This window comes from Phyllostomus discolor, chromosome 1 (genome assembly GCF_004126475.2).
Source record: "Phyllostomus discolor isolate MPI-MPIP mPhyDis1 chromosome 1, mPhyDis1.pri.v3, whole genome shotgun sequence".
Lineage (NCBI taxonomy): Eukaryota > Metazoa > Chordata > Mammalia > Chiroptera > Phyllostomidae > Phyllostomus > Phyllostomus discolor.
In genome coordinates, this window is record NC_040903.2 from 102,894,880 (window position 1) to 102,906,672 (window position 11,793).

General features: G+C 37.6%; 1 non-coding gene across 1 annotated transcript; it reads left to right on the forward strand.

Annotated features, from left to right (window-relative positions):
* Positions 1 to 10,906: 10,906 nt before the first annotated feature.
* Positions 10,907 to 11,109, forward strand: LOC114493627. The gene has a single exon (XR_003684248.1). It is a non-coding gene; the product is annotated as a small nucleolar RNA SNORA73 family (small nucleolar RNA).
* Positions 11,110 to 11,793: the final 684 nt, after the last annotated feature.

Sequence of the window (11,793 nt, forward strand, 5' to 3'; positions counted from 1 at the left end):
CCTAATTATGTGATTTGCTCTCACACCACTAAATGTCCCTAGATAAAATAATCCTAGAACTACATCAGAAAATATTTGTGAATGACAATACATCACAATGACTAAAACCTAGTAGGTGCTCAACAAATATTGTCTTTTCCTTTGAGAGCTAAGGTGTCAGCTTAAGATGTAAGCCCTTCAAAGGATAGTTTCATTTTGCCATTGACTTAAATACCCAAAGGAATGAAACTATTAACAGGAAATGATAAATGGAGAGGATAATATTTGGGGCAGGGGATTAAATGCTGAGTTAAATGCTGTGGGAATCCTTCCTAGGCTTCTTTTACTAGTCAGTGTAGCCACTCCAGCGGCATGAGTTTTACTGCTATGGCACACGGGTGCCCTCTTCTCCAGAAAACTGTCTTCATTCAAAATCTGACTGACCCTGGGGTACAAAAGGGTCTTCTTGGCTGTCTTCTTTGCTTCAAGTGGGACCAACTGTGGTGCTACTGATGCTCCCGAGTTCTCTGTGGGATTGGACTGAGGCTAGAGTTCTGAAGACACACCCTTGCTTAGCTCGTACCCTGTCCTTGCTGGCTTTACTCACTTCCTTCCAATCTTCATCTCAGGCTCTGCCGCTGGGGAACCTGACCCGAGGCACCACCTTGAATGGTCCTATGAAGCCAGTAACCTAGAGGGTATGTTATTCTTGCTCTAAAATCAACATAAAGAAATAAACAAACATAATGCCTAAATCTTGAGAAATATTATTAAATTTCTTAACAAATCAAAACATTCATTATAAAAAATATTTACACAGGCACCCAAATGTCAACCCCCTAGCAAAGGTAAAGCAGTTTCTGATTTTAATGTCCAAATAAAATAATAAAAATCATCTTTATTTATGTTAGCAATATTATACAATTATTTTCATCATTACTTATCCTGAGAGAAATAAATAAGCCAGGATTTATTTGACAATGAAGGGAAGAAGCAAAACAACCATAATGACAATAATTAACCTTTACTTTTCAGATATTTTGCATTGGCTTTACTCACTTTACACATTGGAACTGAAACATCAGTAATGCTTCACAAGGGATGCAGAACTCTTCCATCACGTTGCCTCATCGTCATTAATTTTGTAGTGCTTCAAGTTTTAAAATGTTAAAATACTCTACCTACTGATCTTCATAATAGTCCCAGGACACAAAAAATTTAGGTTCTTTTGTTTTGAATCAAATGGGAGTCTTGAGACTCAAATAATAACCAAATGGAGATTTGCAACATTATGGAGTGCTAGACCTCACACCAAACTATTTACACCCAAGCCTGGTGAAGGAGAAGACCTCAATAATCATATTTTATACATTTTTTGGATGGTTCTAACATGTCACCAACTTGAAAAACACCGAATTAAGTGGTGTGGCCAAATCTCTCCAGCTGGTGAGTCCTAAACTTACATCTGAATCCAAGTTTCCTCAGCCCTATCTGACTTCCTGTCAGTGATTCTACCTCACTGGAAATTCTTAATCTTAGCTGGTATTTAAAGAATGTGAAGTAGGACTATTTGCTTTCTACTGGAAGATAAAAGATATGGGAAACATCAAAGTAGATTTGGTTTTGAATGGATTTTTACCATGCAGTTTTGGATGGGTATACCCCATAGGGATATGCAAAAAAAAAAAAGTCCTTTTCAAACATAAAAGGATGTATAAATGATAGAAACTGCTCAGCAAAACTTAGACACATTTGGCTGTTTCCCAAGAGTTTATAAAACACAGTAGTTGAGTTTATTTAGCCTAAAATAATTATGTCTCTGGTAGGATCACGAATTAGACATTTGACCATTTTTCTTGTAAAATAATATATTCTTGAATTTATATTTACACTGAGCTTAGTTTATAGAAACATCTTACCAATCACTTAAAAGTCATTGGTGAAAAATTTAGTGTATAAACAAGGTTTTTAAAGATTTTTGTGGAGTTGGGTATAGTCTGCTAGCGAGGCTACACTCAATGTCCATGTTGGTGAGGGAAAGGAAGAACAGAAGGGTATTAAAACTGAACTCTGAGGTCCTGAACTGAACTCTCAAATCCTATTTGATTCCTGCAGGGCTGATTTCCAGCTAGAAGTGTACTCCAGCTTTCATCTAGAGCCAGTTTGAATGGAGTGCTGAGCCCCAGCCAGGACCTACTAGTCCCCACTACCTAAGGTCAAGGTTTTTCAAATGCTGCAGTGCTGTGGACTGCTTAGCAGTCTGATAAAACCTGTGGACTCTCTTTTATCCCTCAGGATTGTAAAGGAAACCAATTATATTGAAAAACTGTTCTAAATCAAGATTCTCACCATGTTCTCACCATGAAAAATCACCCCTGAAAATGTAAGCATGGTGGCCATTTGACTTTGAAAACCACTGCTGATTAAAAGTCCTTTCTTAGATGTTTGATGCTTGAGCTCCAACTGCTGGAGCCTCAAAGACAGAAAACAGTCCGCTGGTTGCTCAGACATTTTCTGCCTCCAACCTCCAGAGAACTAGTTTCTGAGCACACCCTGAGGCCATGTGGCTTATGATTCAGCTGACCATCAGTGACTGGATTGAAACACTTTGTGATTTGCATTTGAAGAAATCGATCAATTTAGATAGATATTTGTTCATGTGAAAGGTCCCATCTATGTGATAAAGAAGAAAATAGAGCTCTTTGGTTTTAAAAAAATTCCATTTAAGACAAAACTTCATTTCACCTTTGATAATTGTAAATTAAACTTAACCTTAATGCTTTATTCCATTATAATTGTGGCTGCTTTATAAAGTTTTTTTTTTTTTTTTTGATAGGATTCATGCCTCCTGGAGAAAGGAAATGGTTGACAAACCCAGTCACCCATGTTCTGCCTTTAATTGTGTATTGTGAGGGTAAAGTTTGGGCTTTTATCACAAAGAGACTCCAATGCCATGGCTTAAATAAGAAAGACGTTTACGTCTCCCATGAAACAGTCCATCTAGTCCAAGCACATGGGGCAACTTCACTCCAGAAGACTCTTCAGGAACCCATACTGAAGAGGCAACTCTCTCTCTATCCCTAACACAAAGCTCCCAAGTATGGGGTGGTTATCACCATGCTTCGGAAGGAAAGGGGAGGGAGCCTGGTGGAGTGCAGGTGGAGTGCTTTAAGGAGTAAACTTGATAGGGGCCACTCACTTCTGTTCCTCTTCCATTGGCAGGTACCTCATTGCATGGACATGTCAAGCTACAAGGGGGAATGGGGAATACATGTTCTAACTGGGCAACTGTGTACCCAACAAAAGCTCTGCTAATAAGGAAAGAAAGGGAGAACGGATTTGTGAATCAACTGTCAGTCTACTTCTAGCTGGAATATGTATTTCTGTTTACATTTTATGTTTCCAAATTACAAAAAGATCACAACTAGCCTTTATCAAATATGGTATCATGGTAATAGGTCACAACCTTTCCATGTGTAGGGTTTAAATGTAGTAGCCATTGTATGGAAAATAAGTATTTTAGTGTTCAGACCCTTGACAAATGTCTTCTGACAATTTATTTACAAAATATAGAAAGAATTTTAGACTTTAATTTCTGCCATGTATTCAGATATCTTCCAACATTTTAAAATTTACATTTTAATAATTGTACAATTATGAGTAGAATGGACATCCTAGAATTAAATATATAAAATATTTTAAATTACAAAAATATATTAACTACAACAATCTATACAGTGTATATTGTGATCTAGTGTTTGGGCTAGGTTCATTATGTACTTATTACAGCTTAAAAAGTAGGCACTACTCACCCAGTTTTGCAGATTAGAACATTTAGATGCAGAGTTAAGAAAACTTGGCCAGGCTCCTTAAGTGGTAAAGTGGGGATTTAAAACTAGAACTTGTCTAATTCTGAAGCATTTTCTAGTCATTATCTCACTTAATCCTCATAACAATTCTTTGATGTAGGCAGCTGGCCATTGCCTCTTTTAATACAGTAGAAGGTAAAGACCAGAAAGGTTAAATGACTTGAAAATAAACAGTTAAGTAACAAAGGGAGAGTTTCTGGTTCTAAGCACATGTTGGTTAAGAAACTAAGCTCTCTGAACTTTTGAATTGAACTCATTGTATTTACAATCAACAAAACTGTTCAATAAAAAAAAAACAGGCATCGTCTTCTATTTGGGTGATTTAGGGCAAGCTACTTACTTTATCAATATTCTAAGAATAATAGGCATCTCATAATGCAATTTTAGGAATTAAGCATATTAATTTTAAGTCTATACAAGGAACTTGGTGATGTTACAGGGTGCAGCCAAGAGGGGGGACCCCAAATAGGCATTTGAAATGGGATCCAAAACTCAAGGTGTCCAGGAGATTTTAAGATGTCTTCACCCCTTCCCCCACAGGTGTGAGTTGGAGGAAGGGGCACACAGAGCAAGAACATGCAGGGCAGCTTTGCAGCTAATCCATGGCATGGTCATGAACAACCTATAGCCTTTGGCTGGTCACTTAGATATGCTAAATAGCTATGGCCATGCTCTAGGCCAAGGGGATGGAGAGGGACCTTCCCCCCAAGATGGGACTGGGGGGAAGTCCCCTGAGTTACAGCACCTGCGTGGGAGCTCGGAGAAGATTGGCTCCATGACATGGGGTCACACCTGCCCAGACCCACGATGGCGACCAGAAAAGCTGGAGAAGACAGCAGATTGAGGGCAAGTGTGCCCGGGTGTAGGAGGAGTTGGAAATGGGGCTGCAGAGGAAGATTGGCATGGGGATTTAAACCCAGACACGGCAGCCATTGGAGGGAGAAGATGCGGCCTTGACAGAGTGGAGACTCCCGCAACCCTGAGGGAGAGAACCATGTGGTTTTGGCTGAGTGGGGACTCCCTCAGCTTTAGAAGGGGGAACCACCACCTGGTTTTAGCAGAGATCCTGGCGACTCAGCTGAGGGTGCCGAGAACCCAGGGAGGTCTCCCAGTCGAAATGGAATACTAACTGGGAAGAACCAGAGGACTGCCTGAGCCATGGACTTCTATTTCCTTTCCTGAGATACGGTACTCTGGACTGGGCAAAGGGGGAAGGAAGGAAGGACTGTGTGTTTGTGGGTGTTTTAAGGGACTTTGGGATTTTGGTGAAGACATTAGGTCACTACTTTAGGTCTGTATAGCATTAAATAAACATTTCCTTTCCTTTTCACGAATCTCTGGCATTGAGAGACGTCTTTCCTCTGGCAGTGGACATGACGGACCTGGGGGCTTTTTTTCAGTAACAGTATATCGTCCCAGGCCCCCCCTTGTTTGTTCTGTAACAGTGACAGTGCACACTCACTCTATTTTTCAGCACTTTCTCTCTGAATCTGAATTTAGGTGTAGTTTTATAGAGACTGTTTATCCACATTTAGAAACAGAAACATGAAATAGAAAATGGAACATCCCGAGTTATTGTATAATATTAATTGATAGGCCTTGGGACCCTGCTAAATGGTAAAGATTAAAAGTGTTGAAGATGTCAATTTGAAGCCAGATACAAGAAAGCATATTTTCATGTAATATAGTAGGGACAAAATACATTTGTCATTTACTTGTACCTTAAAGAGAAGAAAGCTGGAAGCCATCTAAGATCACCTTCTCACCTAATTGGTCTTTTGACCCCTTTGTGATTAATCCTTACAGTTAATAAAACCCAAAGATTTAGGGAATTCCTTCTCTGATTTCTCCATATTCATTAGGGCTATGGATGATGTCCTAGTTTTTTTTCTGTTTGTCTTTGAATCTTTTTTTTTTTTTTTGCTGTTGAGTCCTGGAATTTCAGTAGTATAATCACTCTTATGTAGAACAACATGAGTGATAAAACTAATAATGATTAGTAGTCCTAGTAATGACTTGCTTATTTAACAATTTTCTACATACATTTTGCCTACCAATTCTTTTAATTTACAGCAACCTTATTAGGTAGGTACTATTATTATCTCTACTTTGCATATGGGAAAATTGAAGCACATATTGGTTAAGAAACTCATTAATGGTCCCACTGTCGGTAAGAAGTGAAGTGAGGTTTCCAACCCCACAATCTAGCACCAGTCTAGCCTGGTAACCACTACACTATCAGGCCTCCCCATGAACCGAGGTAGTCCTACTTGTTAAAGGGGAAAAGACTTCAGTGGGTCCTAATATTCCTTTTAAGTGATCCTTTCTGGTAGAGGATTAATATTGCTATATTATTTTATCGAATTCTTTAACTGGATAGTCTGATTTATCTATAAAATTCTTTAAGACATCGAGAAAATCTAACTTAAATATTTACAAGTCTATCTACATCTAACCCTCTCTCTCTTTTTAATAATGCAACACAGTTCAAATTAAACTTCATTTTTCTTTGCTCTTGCCAAATTATGACCATAGAGAATGGCATCTCCCATTTTTCATAATAAGTAGGCTTAGCCTGACAAAGCCTAGTCTATGCATTCTGATGTGAAGTAAATATTCATTATTACACAAGTAGTTCCCTCTAACTGACTCACTATGGAATAATTTCATTTTAATAATGCATAATCATAGAGAATAAAAACACAAAGACAAGAAAGCTGTAACTCAAAGTGTTTTCTTCCTCTACCTCCTTGTTCTATCAAGGATAAGATGGTAGAAATCATCTCCAAATCAGTTTTTCAGTCGCCGGTTGATTTGACTTAGACCTTATGGTGATTTCATCTTCTCTCAGCTGGGCAGCACATTTCAGTCTTGGTCTATGGGTGATTTGAAAGACCACCCATGGGTGCCTTAGTCCATGGGTGCCTTTTCTTCCCCTGCTAGTTTTCCAAGCTTAGTCACTGCTATTCTCTCTCCTGTGACTTGAGGTCTCTAAGAGCCCCAGGATTCCTACATCTAAATAAACAACTCTGATCTGATTTGTGCCCATGTTGTTTCATCCAAAGTTATTTTCACTTTTATATAACAGATAGTGATAAGATGGGATTACAAAAAAACTCAATTTGTCCTCTAAAACACTTTTTATGCACATATCAGTCGGACTCAGAAAATAGTGTCTTAGAAAATGTTATTGCATGTTCCCTATGACTCTTCAAATCTCAGTCTGAGGCAAGTTTTAAAGTTTTGGCATACTGTAGACTGTATTTTGTCAGGGTCCAATGCTTTCACTGATTACAACTGCATAAGAAACTTCAATTCATATCACTGAGTTTGATTTATATTGATTTGAGAGTCAAGAGAAGACCAGAATATGCCCTGACTGGTGTGGCTCAGTTGGTTAGGTGTTATCCCACAAGGCAAAACAAAATGTTTCAGTTCAGAAGACATCTGTTCATGTCTTCCAAACTGAAAAGTTGTTGGTTTGATTCCCAGTCAGGATTGCTGTTAGGTTCCAGTTGGGGTTCATGAGAGAGGCAAATAATCAATGTTTCCCTCTCACATTGATGTTTCTCTCCCTCTTTTTTTCCTTCCCTTCCCCCTCTCTAAAAATAAATAAATAAAATCTTAAAAAAAAAAAAACAGAAAAAGAAAAATGAGGAAGATCCCAAGGAGAAGACTAAAAAACAGTCAGAGAGTAGAAGAAACTTGTGATACCATTAAACATGTATATGTGTTCAAATGAGAAGACAGAAAATGAATGGATGGATAGATGGAAGGAAGGAAGGAGGGAGGGAGGGAGGGAGGGAGGAAGGAAGGACCAAGAAGGTGATAATAGCTATCTCTAGGTCCTGGAACTGTAAGCATTTTCATTTGATCGATGAGCTCTTCTAATTCATATTTCTTTTTGTTTTTCAAACTTCCCATGAAGAAAACTTTTTGGAAATAAGAATTTATATTATAAAATTTAAAAATACACCAGTTTGAAGTATTTAAAAATCAAGTAAGAAATGAAGATTGGGCCTTCTCAGGACTAGATGGAGGATTGTCTTAAACATGGTAACGTATATATTACATTCCTGAAAAGAACATGAATGAAGGGATATGCACCCAGCTGTTGGGGACAGGGACTCTTAAGCTCTGCTGTATGAGCTGATGAGTCTGTGAAGAGCTAAACTGGCTTCTTAGAAAGAATGGCAGACTGGAAGCCAGAAGGAAAAAATTAAAAAAGAGAGAGTAAAGTGATCTCTAAAGTAGAAGAGGCCAAGAAGAAAACACCCAAAGGACCTAGACTCAAGGATAAGAAAGAGAGTTTACAGAGTGAAAGTAGGAAGAGGCAAGGGCAGTGACACTGACTGAACATCTACTGTGCTGCCATTCAAGCTGAGACTAGGGATAAGGATCTGAAACCCCAGAAGGCCAAGAATAAAGCTTGGACAGCAGAATCCAGAGTAGAACTGAGAAAAGCTGTGTTCTGACAGCATCATCAGAGCTCCAGCATAAATCCATAGCTGAAGTTATCCCTGGATTTTTCAGCTATCACTAATACATTTCCTTTTTGGGTTGTAGAACATTTGAGTTGGTTTTCTATCATTTGCTGATACAAAAATCCTGACTGACAGAATAATGACATTAAAATCTAAGTCAATACCTCCAACAATAGATTCTTTTAAGAAATGATTCGTTTTGAAGTAGGATGTAAATGTGACATATTCACATTATAAATGTGAGTGAAGCTAATTAACATTTATTTGACAATTATATGTTAGACTGGGTTCCACATATTTTACTGATTTTATCTCCTTTAATTTACCCAACTATGAGACAGGTGCTATTATCATTATACATTTCATTTTTAAAGTGAAAAACCCGAAATAGGTGAAGATACTTGCCCGGTTTCACACCATGTAAATGACTGATGACCAAAAACAGAAATTCTCTGCAGGTTCCAAAGAGTGTTTTCTTGAGTGACAGCCTCTAACTTCTCAGTCTTTGGTTTATTCTCAGCCTAATAATGCCTCCAGGTCATGTGACATTCTATTCAAGACAATAAATTTTAACCTCCAGTCAACTTAGCTGTCTTCCTAAAACATTACATTTCATTTAGGTCTTAGTAAATGGGAAGGATAAAACCTTTAATGCTTCATCTATGTCCACCAGATACTGCAGGAAAAATTAAAAGTGTGACCTGAAGAAAGTTTTTCTTTCGATTTCTAAACATCATTTGCTCTCAGGCTGACACCAAAAGTGGAACGTTTCTTCTGGTCTACAGTAGAAGCCATGGCTCTTTTTTTTTCACAGATGGTGCTGTGAAAGCACAAAGGCAGAAATCCTGGCTCCTTGTGGAAGCACCAAGAAAGCTCTCCAGACAACGAGACATTCCTTCCACTCCTTCCATTTATTTTCTTTTCTCAGCTTTCTTAAAAATCTGAACTAAATTTCAACTTGCAAAAAAATTGTGTACGACTTTGCTCAACTCTTAGTTTAAAATGTTTTACCAGAGACCCACAAGGTCAATATGATGATGGTGTTCAGTTTGAACTATGTGGCTCATGGACAGTTAAACACTGTGTTTTTTTAGCCTGGCTGAAAATTGCTTTTGTGTTTATGAATTTATTTTGCAAAGGCTCAGAAACTATATCCCTTTGTTTTAAGTTGCCTCAGGACACAGATACAAATAAAACTTCATTAATTAAAATAGTAAACAACCTAGGTAATAAATAAGCAGCTGGTAGTTATACCAATTGTTAAATATAGATAACTAAGCAATAAGGTTCTCCAAGATGAGCTAGTCAGAATAAAAGTACAGAATGTTTAAATGTTTTACTGTGACTCCCCAAAGAAAATTTTGGAAGAGATATGAAAAGGTAGGGAGAAATAAGAGCATATTATATAACCAGAGGTTCAAGTCATTTTTCAGGCTATGGACTCTGTAAACAATAGAAGCAGTTAGAGTTTCTTTGAACCTACAGCCTTTGGATAATATGAGACGTGTAAGTTTGAGGCTTATTTAAGAGGTCTGAACTATAGATAGAAATTTAAGAGATATTAGCCTATAGATGGCATGTGAAACCAGATGTTATACACAAAGTCAGAGGGAAGTAGCCTTAAACAGAAGAAAGAAGGGGAGGAGAAAGGAGAGGAAAGGACAGGGCAAAGAAAAGAAACTTGGAGTTAGACAACCAACAGAATTATCATAACAGAGTCAGATGATGTCTGTTCACATTAAATGAACTCCAAAAATAACTGTTCAAATTCTCTAAAGTGACCTACTTATCTTCACAATGATGGTACTGAGTATAAGAGCATCTTTTTAAAGTATTAAACAGCTTAACTGAATTTAACTATTCCTTGGGTCAGTTTGAATGTAGTGATGACTGCATTAAGGTTCACACCAGGCAAAGGCTCTGGAAAGTTCAAGATATATCTTCTGTTCATGTTCTAAGTAAACAACACTAATTGCTGGATTTCTTTGCCCATAAACCAGTCCTGAAATACAGGATAGTTATGTTAAACATGTATGTTTTCCCAATTAGCAAATAGACTTAAGTCCTATCGGCCCAATTTTTCACACAAGGGATCCAAACTCAGTGACTGCCCCCATCTGAAGTTAATAGCTAACATTTAGTCCTTTGAATTAAAGGACAACAAGAATAAGAAATAAATTCTAAAGTATGTTTTATTTTTATTATTTTATAAGTCAGTCAACACTTTGTGTCTTATTTTCATAGTGTCAATAAAACTAAAATTTATGTCTCAACACACACTGGTTGACTTTTGTTTACTTAATGTTGTTTGGAAATTTGTCTTTGCCTATTTCTCTTTTTTCTTTTTCTTCTTCAATTGGCATTCAACAATTTACAAATTATTGTCAGTTTTATATTCAAAGTAGCTCCTAATCTGTCTTTTTATCCCCACTGTTGCTACCATATTTTAACACATTTTTAAATGATGTATAATTCACAAACAACAAAATGCTCAGGTTCTGAGTGTACAGTTTAGGTGTGTGAATACACACTAAATCCCAAGTAATGTTAACCCAGTCAAGATACAGAAAACTACCAAAGTGGGTACCCTGGGAGGTCACTCTCCCCGGGCTCTGTCCAGGTGGCATAGGGGAGCATAGGGTTCTGCCTTGTGATGTACAGTTCCTTTCCACAATGTTGGAGAGAAAGCCAGGCCTTGAGTCTGTGCTTGCATATTCCTACACCTTCTCAGAGTCTTTGGACAGTGACTGAGGAGACAAACCATGCAGGAAACATTTAGAAAAAAGAAAAAAAAAGAAAAGATACGGAAAACTTCCGCCATCCCACGTGGTTACCTCATGACCTTTTCCAGGTATCTCACCCTCGGTCTCATTCTTGAAACCACCACTCTCCTGATTTTCCTCACGACAAATTAGCTTCACCTGTTCTAGAACTTCAAACAACTGGAATCATATAGTGTTTCTTTCTTTTTGAGTTCTTTCATTTGGCATAATGTTTTTGAGATTCATCCATTCTGCTAGTATTAGATATTTGTTCCTTTATATTGCTCAATAGTGCTCCACTGTATGAATGTAACACAATTTTGTTTACTCAATCTCCTGTTGATGGACACTTGGATTGTTTTTAAGTTGGAATTAGAAGCCGCTATGTGCATTTTTTACAAGTTGTTTTGTAGACCTGAATTTTCCTTCTATTGGTTAATATCTAGGAGTGAAATTGCTTGTCCTTGACTTCATATAAGTCTTCATCATTGCTTACCTGAGTTAGAGAAACTGTCTCCTAAAGATCTCCCTATTTTATTTTTCCACTCTCCCCTTGCAGGAGACAGAAAATGATGCCATAAAGTTGTCCATGTCCTAATCTCTGGAGGCTGTGAATGTGTTACTTTTACATGGGGAAAAGAAACTTTGCAGGTGTAATTGAATTAAGGATTTTGAGATGAAAAGATTATCTTGAATTCT